At 39.3% G+C, this 17,567-nt stretch overlaps 1 protein-coding gene across 4 annotated transcripts in view; it reads left to right on the forward strand.

The window, feature by feature from the left end:
* Nucleotides 1-17,567, forward strand: part of BAZ2B (bromodomain adjacent to zinc finger domain 2B) — a 463,153-nt gene that overhangs the window by 75,611 nt on the left and 369,975 nt on the right. For 3 of the 4 annotated variants that reach the window (XM_064287090.1, XM_023542904.2, XM_064287091.1), the window contains one exon: nucleotides 6,488-6,575. The exons of the other annotated variant lie outside the window; for it this stretch is intronic. The gene's annotated coding sequence lies outside the window, so the exon portion shown is untranslated. The remainder of the gene's footprint in view (nucleotides 1-6,487; nucleotides 6,576-17,567) is intronic. 4 annotated transcript variants of the gene reach the window in all.

Here is a 17,567-nt window from a genome sequence, read left to right on the forward strand (position 1 = left end):
ATGTGGGTAATTGCCTCCATGAACAACTGCCTCCTTTGCCATGAAAACAGAAGAATTTGATGGTGCTCAGCTACCACTACTGAACATTTTGATCAAATTTTCTATAGAAAAACCCTGATCAAAAGTGGAGAAATGCAGAACAGAATTTCAAATTCTCATGGGCTCCAGACTTTCTGGAGCTATAGAGGATAGGTGAAGCTCTGAAGTTATTGCCCTGAGATAACCTTTAAACCTTAAACTAAAAATATCCCCTGAAGTCTTAAAACTAAACAATAGTTTAGCTTAACTAGTAAAAAATGTCTGCCTTGAGCGTTATGCTCTTTTAAGAACTATCTATATGGGATCAAATCGACAACAGCCACTTGAAAGATTAGATGGGAAACTCAGAGGGCTGTGAGTTTATGTTAATGGGGGGAAGAACAATTCAGAAAAGGAGGATAAGAATGGTTGCACAACTCCAAGAATGTTATCAGTGTCACTGAATTGTACATGTAGAAACTCTGAATTGGTGTATTTTTTGTTGTGTATATTTGTATAATTCGCAACAACAATAACAAGTTAAATAAAATTTAATAAAAAAAATTTGTGTCCCCAGCCAAGACTTTTTCCCGGAACGCCAGGCTTACAAAGCCATCTTCTGTTTAACATTTCCACTTAGATGTTTAGTTGGCACTTTCAGTTTAACATGTATAAACCAATCTATTGCTTTCCATCAGCCCCTCACTCTACCCCCCAAAGCAGTTCTTTTTGCAGTCTTGTCTATATAAATAAATGCTAATTTTAGACTTTCAGTTCCTGAGGACAAAATGAGGACTTCTGACTAAGAATCATCATTTACTCCTGTTTCTCTTATAACCAATCCATCAACAGGCCCTTTAGTTCTACCTTCAAAATATATTCAGAATCTGCCACTTTCTATGACTTCCATCACTACCATCCAGTTTTAACCTATCATCATTGTTTTTTCTGGATTATTAAGTAAATTCCTACGGGTCTCGAGGCTTCCACCCTTGTCCTGCTACAGTCTATTCTTGACAGTGGAGTGAGAGACATATTTTTCAAAGTTAAGTCAGATCATGTCATTCATTTCTCTGCTGAAAACCATCTAGTGCTTTTCTACTCAGGGTAAAAATTCACAGTCTTTATAATGGCCTGAAAGACCCTACACAACATGGTACCGTCTTTCATCTCTGACTTCATCTCTTAATGCCCTTCTTGTCCACATCAGTTTATTTGCTATACCTTCAACAAACTAAGCCTGCTCCTGCTGCAGTGCATTTACACATCTTTTTCCTTCTGCCTGGAAAGTTTTTTTTTCCCCATATGTCCTTATGGCATATATTTTCACTTTTTCTAGGTTTTTACTCAAATACCATGTTAACAGTAACTCTTTGCAACTACTCCTAGAACTTCTTGTATTCCTTGCCTGCACTATTTTTCCCCGTAATGCTTATCACAAATATATATACCATGGGTCTGCAAACCAAAACCAGTGAGCTAAATCTGACCTAGCTCCTGTTTTTACAGATAAAGTTCTTATTGGAATACAGCTACACCCATTTTATTTTTTTCATATTGAATATGGCTACTTTCTCACTACGGTGGAAAAGTTGAATAGCTGTGACAGAAATGCCTGGTCTGCAAAGCCTAAAATATTTGCTATTTGGCCCTTTACAGAAGAAGTGTGCAGACTCTAATATATAGTATATATTTGGTTCTTTGTCTGTTGCTTGTCTCTCCCCTCCAGAAGCTAAGCCCTATGAGTGCAGGTATTTTTGTTTTTCCACTGCTGTGTCCCTAGCAGCTAGAATAGTACCTCGCACATAGGAAGTACTCAGTGAGTATTCCTGAAACAAATAAATGATTAAATGAAAGAAAGTAGATGGCTGTGGTGTATAATTAAAGACTATATTGAAAGGTTTTAGGTTTTAAAGGCAAAAATGCCTCTAGATTATCAGCTTTGTTGTGTGCCGCTATCATCTAAAAAATATGCTTTCAGTTAAGCATTGTCTTAGTTATCTAGTGCTGCTATAACAGAAATACCATAGGTGGATGGCTTTAAGAAACAGAAATTTATTTTCTCACAGTTTAGGAGGCTAGGAATCCGAATTCAGAGCTCTGGCTCTAGGGGAAAACTTTCTTTCTCTGTCAGCTCTTGGAGAAAGTCCTTGTCTCTTCAGCTTCTGCTTCCTGGTTCCATAGAGATCTCCATGTGCCTTGGCATCTATTTTACCTCATCTCTGCTCTGCTTGTTTTTTTAATCTATTTTATATCTCAAACAAGATTGACCCAAGATGTAATTTATATTCATCCTGCCTCATTAACATAACAAAGACAGACCAGTCCCAAGTGGGATTATAACCACAGGCATAGAATTTAGGATTTACAACACATATTTTTAAGGGACATAATTCAGTCAATAACATTCCACCCTTTGGTTCCCCAAAATTCATGACTTTGCCATGTGCAGAACACACTCACACCATCAAATCCTAAAAGTCTTAAATCAACTCCAAGTTGAAAATCTCATCTTCTGAATTACCTGAATCAAATATGGGTGACATATTAGGCATATTCCATCCTGGAGCAAAGTTTCTCTTCATACGTGAACCTGTGAAATCTAGAATAAAAATTACGTGCTTCCAAAGAACAGTGGTGGAACAAGGTAGACATTTCCATTACAAATGAGAGAAATTGGAGGGAAAGAAGGGATAACGGGCACCAAGCAGTCCAGAACCCAGAATAACAATTTACATTAGCTCTCAAGGTTTGAAAATAATCCACTGTTCTTTGGGACTGTCTGGGCAATGGCCCTGTCCTCCAGACTCTGAGTGTTGGCCATGCCCTCTAGATTTTGGATGGAGGCCCCTGGGCCCTGGGCCTCTGCTCCACCTTCTAGGCCCCCTGGGATGGCAACTCTTCTCTCTCGCCTTTAGGCAGCCCCATTTTCCTAGTCCATTTGAGTGGCAGCTCCATCCCTCAGCCCCGTTCTTCTGCCCCTTGGCATGGCAGCACCACTGCCTCAGCTTTGGGCAGTGGCTCCATCCCCCTGGCACACCTTAATGGCCACCCCACACCCTGGAACTGAGTTGGTGAAGACCTGACTCAAACCTAGGAGGCTGTGGCCTCATCCTTTGAGATCCAGGAGACTGTGACTTTACCCTTTAAAACCAAGAAGATCCTGATTCCTGAGCTTCTTCCCACAGTTTTTCTGATCTCCAAAATGCTCCAGGGATGGTCCTTTTCTTTACTTGGGGGCAGCAGATGTAGCTCCTTTGTCCTGTTGCATGCATGTGGAATTCCAAGAGGCAGACAGTGTTCTTTGCTTTCGCTCTCTGTCTGTCCCCTACAGTCTGAACCGATGGGTTTTCTGCTGTGGCGGTTCATTAGATCCATCAGTCACAGGCTTAATCTCTTTAACAAAAGCCTGTGTAGCCACATCTTTGGTGAACATTCTAGGACACATCCTTAGTTTGTACAACAGAATTTTCCAAATCTTTAAGTTACGTTTCCATTTTGCATAGTTCATTTTTAAATCCATCTCTTTCTTCTCACATTTTACTGTAAGTGGCAAGGGGAAACCATGCAGCTCCTTTATGATCTTACTTAGAAATCCGATCAGCTAGATATCCAGGTTCATCACTTATAAGATCTTTCAGCACATATTCGAACACATTTCAGACAAGTTCTTTGCCACTGCATAAAAAGCATCGCCCTTGCTCTATTGTCCAGTCACATATTCATCATTTTCTTTTAAAGCCTCACCAGGAGCACATTTAACGTCCGCATTTCTAACAGCATTGGGTTGCTGATACCATATGTATTCTCTAAGACGATAGAAACTTTCTCTGTAGTTCTCCTTATTTCCTTCTGAGCTCTCACCAAAATTGCCTTTGACATCCATAATTCTACCAACAGTCTCTTCAAGGCAGTCCAAACTTTTATTATGAGGCACTTTAAAACTCTTCTAACTTCTACCCATTTCCCAATTCCAAAACCGCTTCCCCATTTTAAGTACCTGTTAGAGCAGCACCCCACTCTTCTGGTACCAAATTCTGTCTTAGTTATCTAATGTTACTTTAACAGAAGTACCACAAGTGTGGGTGACTTTAACAAACAGAAATTTGTTTTCTCACAGTTTAGGTGGATTCAGAGCTCTGGCTCTAGGGAAAGGCTTTTTCTCTCTTTCGAAATTGGGGGAAGGTCCTTGTCTCTTCAGCTTCTAGTTCCCGATTCCGTGGAGATCCCATGTATCTTGGCGTCCATCTTACCCCCATCTCTGCTCAGCTCACTTGTTTAATCTCTTTTATATCTCAAACGAGATTCTCTCAAGATACACCCTATACTAATCCTGCCTCATTAACATAAGAAAAACAACTCATTCCCAAATGGGAATATAACTATAAGCGTAAAGGTCAGGATTTACAGCACATTTTTTGGAGGGACATAATTCAATTCATAAGAAGCATGATTTCAATTAAGAAAAAAGCTTCTCCGGGATAAAATGAAAGCTTCAAAGGTCAGCGGAGCAGGGGCTGGGGTCTGGGGAACATGGTTTGAGGGGACTTCTAAGTCAATGGGCAAAACAATTCTATTATGAAAACATTCTGCATCCCGCTTTGAAATGCGGCGTCTGGGGTCCTAAATGCCAACAAGCGGCCATCTAAGATACATCAATTGGTCTCAACCCACCTGGAGCAAAGGCAAAGGAAGAACACCAAGGTCACACGACAACTAAGAACCCAAGAGACAGAAAGGGCCACATGAACCAGAGACCTACATTATCCTGAGACCAGAAGAACTAGTTGGTGCCCGGCCACAATCGATGTCTGCCCTGTCAGGGAGCACAACAGACAACTCCTGAGGGAGCAGGAGACCAATGGGATACAGACCCCAAATTCTCATTAAAAGACCATACTTAATGGTATGACTGCGACTAGAGGAATCCCGGAGGCAATGCTCCCCAGACCTGATGGCACAGGACAGGAACCATCCCCGAAGACAACTCACCAGGCATGAAAAGGACTGGTCAGCGGCGGGGAGAGAGATGCTGATGAAGAGTGAGCTAATTAAATCAGGTGGACACTGGAGAGTGTGTTGGCAACTCTTGACTGGAGGGGGGATGGGAAGATAGAGAAAGAGGGAAGACGGCAAAATTGGCACGAAACGAGAGACTGAAAGGGCTGACTCAATATGGGGAGAGCAAGTGGGAGAAGGGAGTAAGATGTATGTAAACTTACATGTGACAGACTGATTGGAATGGTAAATGTTCACTTGAAGCTTAATAAAAATTAATTAATAAAAAAAAAGAAAAAAGCTTCTGTTTAAAGGTGGTAGAAGCTACAGAATTTCCATCCTTGGATACACCATAATTAGGTATAACAAACAAATAGAAAAGCAGGGGTGGAGTGACAAATAAAACATGCACCAGCAGCAACCAGAAACAAGAATATAGGGTAGAATCTCATTTCATACATTTCAAAAGATGAAAGCCAAGGAAAGAAACCAAAGATATGGTGCAGCATAGTATGGTCCCAGCCTGTCTACTCCCAAAAAGCTGTGACCTTGAGATTCATCATTAATACAACTGAAGTAGTGGAGAAATAGATGTATGGAGTCTCCTTATATTTTGCTTTTCTTGTAATGTGAAAATGGAAACAGCTACTGGAAAGAGATGAGTGAAAGGAGAAAAGTTAGAGATTAGGGCATGTTTGCTGGCAGAATCAGAGGCTTTAGGACTCACAAATTGAAAGAATAATCTAAAATCCTAAAAGCAGTCTCCCTATGGGAATAGGATATATTCTGTCCCTTGAGAAGATAGGGTGAACCTCCAAGAAACCTGAAAGAGCTGAACCCAATTCCTTCAACAAATGCCTCACATAAAAATTGTCTCTGTTCTCTTCCTATACTATATATATATAGCTAGATTGCGTTACTCACAGCTCATCTGTTTCTTCTTTGCCATTGTTCAAGATCTAACTTCTATCACCTTGTTGCCAGTGATTCCTATTATTTATTTTGCTTTTCTCTTAGAAAATAATTTGTCTTTCTTTTGATTGCCTCTCTCCATTAAATGTATGGGGGGGGTGGTGGTACAGTTATGAAAAGTTATTTGAATTCGTTTAGGCTGGGGACAGTTTCAAGTCTCTGACTCTCTTTTAAACAAAACTTAATGATATTTTTAGTGAATTATTCTGGAAAACAGTAAAAGCTTCCCAGAGTCAGCACAAAATAATGCTTTACAGTACTTTTGTCTCTAAGGGTGGAGAAGACAGTAGAGCTAAGGAAGTATTATTTCACAGAGCAAAAACATATAAAACCACGTGGCTGCCAAATTTATTAAACCAGCAAAATAATAAATCTGATTTCTGTAGAGAAGGCAGAAGCAACCATTGGCAAAATTGCTTTAATGTGATGCTTTTGGGCAGTATAGTATCAATGATATACAGTATGAAAACAGTTGACTCTAACATGTGTTTGCTAATAGAAACCTCATTTTAAATTTGGATGAAGCCTTCTGTGTGAAGAGTATGGATGAACTTGTGGCCTATGTATAGTTTATACACGAGGCAGAGGTACGTGACTGTTCCTTCTCCTTTATTTTTAATATATATATCAATTTTTTTGTGTGAGAATACACACAATAAAACATATGCCAGTTCAGCAATTTCTGCAAGTACAGTTTAATGCTATTGGTTACATTCTTCACATTGTGTCACTGTGGTGAAATAAGTTTCTTTACGTAAACTTTTGCCTTGGTTCTTTGGAAAAATGGAGGTATTTTCCCCCTAGGTCCTGAGGAGTTACCTTTGCCCTAGTTTTCTACTGCAGAGGATTTACTTTTGTTCAAGTTGATTGATATTTCTTGGGTAAGCTGTAAACAACTTGATGGTTTGATGCTTTTTGTCTGGCCCTGGGCTGCAGCTTGCCCTGTGATTGGTCTATTTTATGTACGTTGCAGAGATTGGTCAGTATACTATAGACTATGCAAATGAAGTTGCTATTAAACAAAAAAACCCTCACTGTTGAGTGGATTCTGACTCATAGCGACTCTATAGAACAGAGTAGAACCCTCAGACAGGGTTTCCAAGGAGTGGCTGGTAGATTTGAACTGCTGATCTTTTGGTTAGCAGCCAAGTTCTTTAGTCCAGGTTGATTGACATTTCCCAGGTAAGCTGTAAACAACTTGATGGTTTAATACTTTTTGTCTGGACCTGGGCTGCAGCCTGCCCTGTGATTGGTCTGTTTTATGGACCTTTCAGGGATTGATCAGTATGCTATAGACGATGCAAATGAAGTGACTTGTAGACTGTGCAAATGAATTGACTGTGGCCCAACGAGGGAATTGCTCAGTTCATAGTCCTGCTGGGAGACAGTGCCTTGACATTGACAAGGTGTTTGTGTATATAAGCAGCTAACCTTACAGGGTTTTAGGAGAGAAGAAGAAAGGCAAGAAAGCAGAAAAGGCAAGAGAGGCAAAAAAGAGACAAGAAAGAAGAAGCAAAGAGAAAGCAGATGCGGAACCTTCTAAATGAGCTGTAACATGGGTTGAGGGCTGTAATACTGAAGACAGCAAGAGGCCTGGAATGGGCCCTGCAGTGGAGCTGGTGGCAACAGGCCTAGAAGAGTGGCGGCAGGCCTGGGAGAGTCCCTCTGGCAGAGTCGGTGGTGATGGCAGAAACCTGCTGGTAAAAATGCAGCTAACAGAGCTGAACAAAGCTGCTACACTGGCTATGAGTGGAGTCAGTTACCAGTGGAGAAACCAGCAGCAGGGAGGCCAAAGGCAGAGAGGTCTGCATGGCTTAGAGGGGGCATGCATGGCTAAAAGGAGGCTTGTCTTGAGGAGGCTGAGAAGAGGGCTGAAATGCTGAGAGGGAGTGTGCATGGCCAAAAGGAAGTCTGTCTCCTGAGGGGACCAAGAGGAGGTGTATTCTGAGGGGGCTGAGAGGAGGCCTGCACGGTGCATGAATTGCAGAGAAAAGGGCCTGCTTTCTTCTATGGCTGAGAGGAGCTGAGAGAGCTGTCCTGCACTGAAGAAGGGAAGGACGTGCTCTCCACTTAAGGGAAGGCTTCCAGACTTTGCCTGCACGCTTCTTGATCCTGATCCCAAGTTGTCGCCTGTTGGCCCTGGCCCTGAGTTGTACTGTTACTTCCTTAATAAGCCACTTAACTGTCCATATGATCTGTGAGTTCTGTGTGGCCGTTGCAACAAATTGTTGAACCCAGAAGAGAAGTAGAGAGTGCCATGGGAAGGCTGGTTGGTGTCAGAACTGGTAAAAAGTTTGCAGATTGGAGGTATGTCTAACCCCTGTCTTAGTCATCTAGTGCTGCTATAACAGAAATACCACAAGTGGATGGCTTTAACAAAGAGAAATTTATTTTCTCACAGTCCAGTAGGCTAGAAGTCCAAATTCAAGGCGTCAGCTCCAAGGGAAGGCCTTCTCTTTCTGTCACCTCTGGAGGAAGGTCCTTGTCATCAATCTTTGCCTGGCCTAGGAGCTCTTTGCGCAGGAACCCTGGGTCCAGAGGTCGAGCTCTGTCTCGGCACTGCTTTCTTGGTGGTATGAGGTCCCCACCCTTGCTTATCTTTCCTTTTTATCTCTCGAGAGATAAAAAGGTGGTGCAGGGCACATCCCAGGGAAACTCTCTTTGTCTTGGATTAGGGATGTGAATTGAGTAAGGGTGTTACAGTCCCACCTTAATCCTCTTTAACATAAAATTACAATCACAAAATGGAAGACAAGCACACAGTACTGGGAATCATGGCCTAACCAAGTTGGCACATATTTTTTGGGGGACATAATTCAGCCCATGACACCTCCCTCCACGTCATAGGAATTTGCTTGGTACTCATGGTGATTCTTCTCCTCCTGAAGTTAGAAGACTTCAGATGCTGCACATACTGCAATACAGTCACCATTCTTACTATCTCTACCTATACTTTTTCACCACCATTAACTTTTGCTCTCTGTGTCCCTTAAACTTCTTGTCTGTGCTTTACAGTTACTATTGTCAATTTGGTCTCATATAAATAATTCTTTAAAAGAGTGCAGTGTTCAAGGCTAACATTCTTTATTACTTGAGCTAAACTATTGTTTAGTTTAAATATGTCTTCATGGGATAGTTTCAGTTCAAGGTTTAAACATTATTTCAGGACAATAGATTTGGGGGTTTCCCTAGTCTCAATGGATCTAGTAAATCTGTATTCTGTAACAATTCAACATTCTGGAGTCAGGATCGACTCGATGGCACTGGGCTGGGTGGGTTCCACATTTTTACTCCTTTTGATCAGTCTCCATCTTTTGTGTCCTTTATCAAAATGTTCAGTAGTGGTAGCTGGGGACCAGCCATTTCCCCTTGTCTCATGATATAGGAGGTAGGAACTCATGGAGGCGATTAGAACTATAATCCATTTCCTTCTCCAGTTCCTGGGTCTCCTTAGTCCTCTGCTGCTCCAGGGGAATAGAGACCAATTTTTGTATCTTGGGTGGCTGCCTTCAAGAATTTGAGACTCAGGCACTATTCATCATACTAGGAGGTAGAACAGAAACTAAAACATTAGGCTAATTGACTAGATAGAGCCATGAAGTCATGATCCTAAACCTTTGAACCAAAAAATTTGATCCCATGAGGTGTTTAGTTGTACCTAAGTAGTGTCAGCAAGTGCAGGCTTTTTTTTTTTTTTTTGGTTGCTGTTGTAAAATTGTACATAACACCATATTTTTCATTTCACCCTTTTTTTCTGGTGTACAGCTTAGTAATATCAGTCACATTAATCAAGTTGCGTAATAATTTTCCCATCACCACAGACAAAAATTTACTACTTCCTAGAGAATGATTCCTTCTCGCCTTCCTCCCTTCTACCCCTGTTAGTAACCATTGGCCTTTATATATTTACCTATTCTTATCATTTCATATAGTGAGACCATGCAATATTTTGTACTTTTATCATTGATCATTTCACTTAGCATAATGTGTTTGAGGTTCATCCATGTTTTCAAATGTCTCAGGAATTCATTTTTCTTTAACGCTGAGTATTACTCCATTGTATGTATGTACCACATTTTGTTTATCCATTCATCCGTTGATGGCTATGTGGATTGTTTTCATCTATTTGCTATTATGAACAGTGCTGCAATGAACATGTTGTTGTATACTGTTGAGTAAATCCTGACTCTTAGAGACCCCATGTGACAGAGTAGAACTGCCCAATAGGGTTTTCTAGGCTGAAATCTGTACGGGAGCAGATGGCCAGCTAGTGGGTTTGAGCCGTCAACCTTACTGTTAGTAGGTAAGCATTTAACCACTGCACCAGCAGGGCTCCTTGCAGTTGAACATAGGTGTACATATATCTGTTTGTGCTATTACTTTTAGGTCCCTAGGGTACATACTTAAGAGTAGAATTGCTATTGGTCAGGTGGTAGCTCTATTTCTAATTTTGGGGGGTATTGACATACTGTTTTCCACAACAGTTATACCATTTTGCATTCCCACAATCAGCAGATAATAGTTCTGATCTCCCCACATCCTTGCCAATATTTGTTGTTTTCTGTTTTTTCATCATTGCCATTCTAGTAGGGGTGAGGTGGTATCTCACTGTAGCTTTGATTTGCATCTCTCTAATGGCTAATGATAATAAGCCTCTTTTCATGTGTTTTTTGGCCAGTTGAATATACTCTTTGATGAAGTGTGTGTTCAGATCCTTTGCCCATTTTTTGATTGGCTTATATGTCTTTTTGGTGTTAAGTTGTAGAAGCTTTATATATATTTTGGATGATAGACCCTTATCAGGTATATGGTTCCCAAAGATTTTTTCCCAGCATGTAGGCTGTCTTTTTACTCTTGATGAGCATAAATATTTAATTTTCATGAGTTCCCAATTTATTTAGTCTTCTGTTGCTTATTAATTTGATCTGTTAAACACAAAAAACAGGAGAGGAATCTATCATGGCAAAATAGACAGAAGCACCACAATTTCCCTCTACAGCAAAGACCTGAAAAACTAAGTAAAACAGATATAACAATGTCAGAACAATAAAAGAGGGAATGAACAGTGCGGGTATAGAACTTTCAAATGGAGAGGAAGTCAAGGCAATATCAAGTAATAAAAGACTGATTCAAACTTAGGAAGAGAGGACCAAATTTCAATGTAACCATAAAGAAAGTTAACAAACCTACTCATAAAAATAGAGAAGAAAAACGAAAAGTCTCAGTAAAAACAAAATCTATAAAAACAGAAGAAAGAAAGAAACAAAAGGAATTCAGCACAGGAGAGAAAGAGGAACAGAGAAAACATCAGCACCACCAAAAAAAAAAAAAAAAAAAAAAAGCACTACAAAATGATAGGAGTAAACTCACACCTGTCAATAATCACATTGAATGTAAATGGTTTAAATGCACCCATAAAGACACAGAGAGTGACAGAATAGATTTAAAAAAAACAGGATCTGTCAATATGCTGTCTAAAGAGACACACCTTAGAAATAAACACATAAGTAAAAGTCAAAGGATGGAAGAAAATATATCAAGCAAATAGCTACCAGAAAAGAGCAGGAGTGGCAATGCAAATCTCAGGTAAAATAGACTCTAAAGACAAAAAAAGGGCATTATGTAATGATTAAAGGGACAATCCACTGTGAAGATATAACCATAATAAATATCTATGCACCCAATAACAGGGCCCCCAAAAATATATAAAACAAACTCTAACAGCACTGAAAAGAAAACTTGACTGTTCAACAATAATACTAGAAGACTTCAACACACCACACTCGGTAAAGGACAGAATATCTCGAAAGAAACTCAACAAAGATACAGAAGATCTAAAGGCCAGAATCAACCAACTTGACCTCACAGACATATATAGAACACTCTACTCAACACCAGCAAAGTATATATTGTTTTCCAACACACATATAATGTTTTCTATAATAGAATACATCTTAGACCACATAGCAACCCTCAACAAAATCCAAAATATTGAGCTAATACAGAGTATCTTCTCTGATCCCAACACCATCAAAGTAGAAATCAATAACAGGAAGAGCAAGGAAAAAAAAAAATCAAATACGTGGAAACTGAGTAACACCCTGCTTTAAAACCACTGAGTAATAGAAGAAACAAAGATGGAATCAAAAAATTCCTAGAATCAAACGCAAATGAAAACATACCATATGTGACTTTTGGGATACAGCAAAGGCAGTGCTCAGCGGTCAATTTATAGCAATAGATGCTTACATGAAAAAAAAAAAGGCACAACATCAAAACATTAGCTACACAACTTGAACAAATAGAGAACAGCAAGAGAAGCCCATAGCCACAGGAAGAAGGGAAATAATAAAGATCAGAGTGGAAATAAATGAAATAGAAAATAGAAAAACAATAGGATCAAGAACACCAAAAGCTGGTTCTTTGAAGGAATCAATAAAATCGAGAAACCATTGGCCAAACGGACAAAAGAAAAACAGGAGAACATGCAACTAACCCAAATAAGAAATGAAATGGAGGACATTACAATAGACCCAACTGAAATAAAAAGGATTGTTTAACAGAGTACTATGAAAAATTGTACTCTGACAAATTGAAAACCCAGAGGAAAGAGACAATTTCTAGAAACACACTACCAACCCAAATTAACACAAAACTGAAGTTGAAAGTGTGAGCAGACCCATAAGAAGAAGAGATTATCAAGGTAAGAAAAAAAAAAAACTCCCAAAGACAACAACAACAAAAAAATCCCTGGCCCAGATGGCTTAATGGGAGAATTCTACCAAACATTAAGAGAAGTGCTTATACCAGTACTACTCGAAGTGTTTCAGAACATAGAAAAAGGAGAGATACTTCTGAATTCATTCTATGAAGCCTGCACAACCCTGATACAAAGACCATGCAATGACACCACAAAAAAGGAAAATTACAGTCCGATACCTTTCATGAATATAGATGCAAAAATTCTCAACAAAATTCTCGCCAGTAAAATTTAGCATCATATCAAAAAAATACTACACCATGACAAAGTGGGATTCAACATTAGAAAATCAATCAATGTAATCAATCACATAAGTAAAAGAATCACGTAATCATCTCGACGCAGAAAAGGCTTCGACAAAGTCCGACACACATTCCTGATAAAAACTCTCAACGAACTAAGTGTAGGAGGGAAATTCTTCAACATAATAAAGGGCATCTGTAGAAAACCAACAGCTAACATCATTCTTAATGGAGAGAGGCTGTAAACATTCCCCTTGAGAACAAGAACAAGACAAGGATTCCCTTTATCACCACTCCTATTTAACATTGTATTGGAAGTCCTAGCTAGAGCAATAAGGCAAGAAAAAGAAATAAAAGGCATCCAAAATTGATAAAGAAGTAGTAAAACTGTCCCTGTTTGCAGACAATATGATACTATACATGTTGTTGTTAGGTGCCATTGAGTTTGTTCTAACTCATAGCCACCTTACGTACAACAGAACAAAACATGCCCAATCCTGCACCATGCTCACAATCACTGTAATGCTTGAGCCCATTGTTGCAACCCGTATGTCAATCCATCTTGTTGAGGGTTTTCTTCTTTTTCACTGACCCTCTACTTTACCAAGCATGATGTCCTTCTCCAGGGACTGATCCCTTCTAACAACATATCCAAAGTATGTGAGTTGTAGTTTTGCAATCCTTGCTTCTAAGGAGCATTCTGGTTTTACTTCCAAGATAGATTTATTTATTCTTTTGGCAGTCCATGTTCAATATTCTTCACCAAAACGACTATTCAAAGGCATCAGTTCTTCAGTCTTCCTTATTCATCGTCTATCTTGTGCACGCACATGATGTGACTGAAAACACCATGGCTTCAGTCAGGTGCACCTTAGTCTTCAAGGTGATGTCTTTGCTTTCTAGTACTATAAATAGGTCTTTTGCAGCCGATTTGCCCAGTGCAATGTGCCTTTTGATTTCTTGACCAGTGCTTCCATGGGTGTTGATTGTGAACCTAAGTAAAATGAAACTCTTGATAACTTCGATCTTTTCTACCTTTATCATAACATTGCTTATTGGTCCAGTCATGGGGATTTTTGTTTTCTTTTTGTTGAGATGCAATCCATACCAATGGCTGTAGATTTTGATCTTCATCAGTAAGTGCTTCAAATCCTCTTCCCTTTCAGCAACCAAGGTTGTGTTGTCTGCATCATGCAGCTTGTTAATGAGTCTTCCAACCATCCTGATGCCCCATTCTTCTTCATATAGTCCAGCTTCTCTGATTCTTTCCTCAGGATAGAGATAGAGTAAGTATGGTGAAAGGATACAACCCTGATGCACACCTTCCCTGACTTTAAACTACACAGTATCCCCTTGTTTTGTTTGAGTAACTGTCTCTTGATCTAGGAACAGGTTCCTCATGAGCACAATTAAGTGTTCTGGAATTATAAGTCTTCAAAATGTTATGCATAATTTGTTATGATCCACACAGTCAAATGCATCTGCATAGTTAATAAAACATAGGTAAACATCTTCCTGGTATTCTCTGCTTTCAGCAAGGATCCATCTGACACCAGCAATGACATCTCTGGCTCTATGTTCTCTTCTGAATCCAGCTTGAATTTCTGACAGTTCCCTGTAGATACACTGCATCTGCTTTTGAGTGATCTTCAGCAAAATTTTACTTGCATGTGATATGAATGATACTGTTTGATAATTTCGCATTTGGTTCGGTCACCTTTTTTTGGAATAGGCGTAAATATGGATCTCTTCCAGTGGGTTGGCTAGGTAGCTGTCTTCCACGTTACTTGGCATAAAGAAGTGAGCACTTCCAGTGCTGCATCCAATTGTTGAAACATCTCAATTGTTATTCTGTCAATTCCTGGAGACTTGTTTTTCATCAATGCCTTCAGTGCAGCTTGGACTTCTTCCTTCAGTACCATCAGCTCCTGATCATATGTTGCCTCCTGAAATGGTTGAAAATCGTCCAATACTTTTTGGTACAGTAAGTCCATGTATTCCTTCCCTCTTCTTTTGATGCTTCCTGTGTCATTTAATATTCTCCCCTTAGATTCCTTTAATATTGTAACTCGAGGCTTGAATTTTTTCTTCAGTTCTTCAGCTTGAGAAATGCCGAGCGTGTTCTTCCTTTTTTGTTTTTTATCTCCAGGTCTTTGCACATTTCAAAATAGTACTTACTTTGTCTTTTTGAGCCACCCTTTGAAATCTTCTGTTCATCTCTTTCTCTTCATCATTTCTTGTTTGCTTTAGCTACTCGACATCCAAGAGCAAGTTTCAGAGTCTCTTCTGAGATCCATTTTGGTCTTTCCTTTCTGTCCTTTTTATAGATCTCTTACTTTCTTCATGTATGATGTCGTTGATGTTATTCTGTAACTTGTCTGGTCTTCAGTCATTAGTGTTCAAATCGTCAAATCTATTCTTGAGATGGTCTCTAAATTCAGGTGGTGTATACTCTAGAGTGTACTTTGAATTCTAATTTTCTTCGGCGTGAACTTGAACTTAAAAAAAAAAATTTTTTTTTTGAACTTACATATGAGAAATTGATGGTCTGTTCCACAGTTGGCCTGTTGCCTTGTTCTGGCTGATTATATTGAGCTTTTCCATTGTCTCTTTGCACTGATGTAGTCAGATTGATTCCTGTGTATTCCATCTGGCGAGATCTACATATATAGTTGCTGTTTATGTTGTTAAAAAAAGGCATTTGCAATGAATAGGTAGTTGGTCTTGCAAAATTCTATCATGCGATCTCCAGCATCATTTCTGTCACCTAGTCCAACTTTTCAACTACTAATCCCGCTTTGTTTCCAGCATTCGCATTCCAATAGCTATTAATTTTCAATGCAACCCGATTGCATGTTCAATTAATTTCAGACTGCAGAAGTTTATAAAAATCTTTAATTTCTTCATCTTTGGCTGTAGTGGTTGGTGTGTAAATTTGAGTAGGAGTCATATTAACTGGTCTTCCTTGTAGGCATACGGAATGTTCTTTTTGATGATGAATACAACACCATTCCTCTTCAAGTTGCCATTCCTGACATAGTAGAGCATATGATTGTTTTATGAAAAATGGCTAATACCAGTCCATTTCAGCTAACTAATGCCTAGGATATCGATGTTTATGCATTACATTTTTTGACAGTTTCCAATTTTCCTAGATTCGTACTTCATACATTCCAGGTTCTGATGATTAACGGATGTTTGCAGCTATTTCGTCTCGTTTAAGTCATGCCACATCAGCAAATGGAGATTCCAAAAGCTTGACTCTATCCACGTAATTAAAGCCAACTCAACTGTGAGGCGTAGCTCTTCCCCAGCCATCTTTTGAGTGCCTTCCAACTGGAGGGGCTCATCTTCCGACACTATATCTGACAATGTTTGGTTGCTATTCATAAGGTTGTCACTGACTAATTCTTTTCAGAAGTAGACCACCAGGTCCTTCTTCCTACTTTGTCTTAGTCTGGAAGCTTAGCTGAAACCTGTCCACCATGTGTGACACTGCTGATATTTGAATTCCAGTGGCATAGCTTCCAGCATCACAGCAATACCCAAGCCTCCATAGTATGACAAAATGACAGGCACAGGGGGATGATCCTATACATAGAAAACCCAAAAGACTGCATGAGAAAACTACTTGATCTAATAGAAAGACTCAGCAGAGTAGCAGTATGCAAGATAAATGTGCAAAAATCAGTTGGAGTCCTATGTACCAGTAATGAGTACTACAAAAGGGAAATCAGGAAAACAAAAGCATTTATGATAGCCCCTAAAAAAATAAAATATTAGGAATAAATCTAACCATACAGAGAAAACTATAAAACACTACTGCACGAACCCAAAAAAGACTTACATAAATGGAAAAACATACCATGCTTATGAATATGAAGACTTAACATTTTGAAAATATGAATTCTACCTAAAGCAATCAACAAGTAAAATGCAGTCCCAATCCAAATACCAACAGCATTCTTTAAAGAGATGGAAAAACTAATCATTAACTTTATATGGAAAGGAAAGAAGCCCCAGATAAGTAAAGCACTATTGGAGAAGCATAAAGTTGGAGGATTTGCACTACCTGACCTCAGAACCTACTATAAATACAGGTACAGTAGTCAAAACACCCTGGTACTGGTACAACCATAGACACATTGACCAGTGGAACAGAATTCAGAGCCCAAACGTAAATCCATTCACCTACAGTTACTGGATTGTCAACAAAGGCCCAGAGTCCATCACATGGGGAAAAAACAATCTTTTACTGGATGTCCGTCTGCAAAAAAATGAAATAAGACCCATACCTCACACCATACACTAAAACTAATTCAAAATGGATCAAAGATCTAAATATAAAACTCAAAGCTATAAAGATAACAAAGGAAAAGTTAGGGTCAACTCTAGAGGCCCTAATACACAGCATTAACAGGATACAAACCATAATTAACAATACACAGGGCTTCCCACCAACATGGCGCCACAGACAGAATCAGCACACCGTCCCTGCACAGCAAAGACCCAAAGAACTAAGTAAAACAGACAAACATCGTTCCTGGGACCTGAAGTGTTAAATGAAGAGATAAAGA

This window comes from Loxodonta africana, chromosome 6 (assembly GCF_030014295.1).
Source record: "Loxodonta africana isolate mLoxAfr1 chromosome 6, mLoxAfr1.hap2, whole genome shotgun sequence".
NCBI lineage: Eukaryota > Metazoa > Chordata > Mammalia > Proboscidea > Elephantidae > Loxodonta > Loxodonta africana.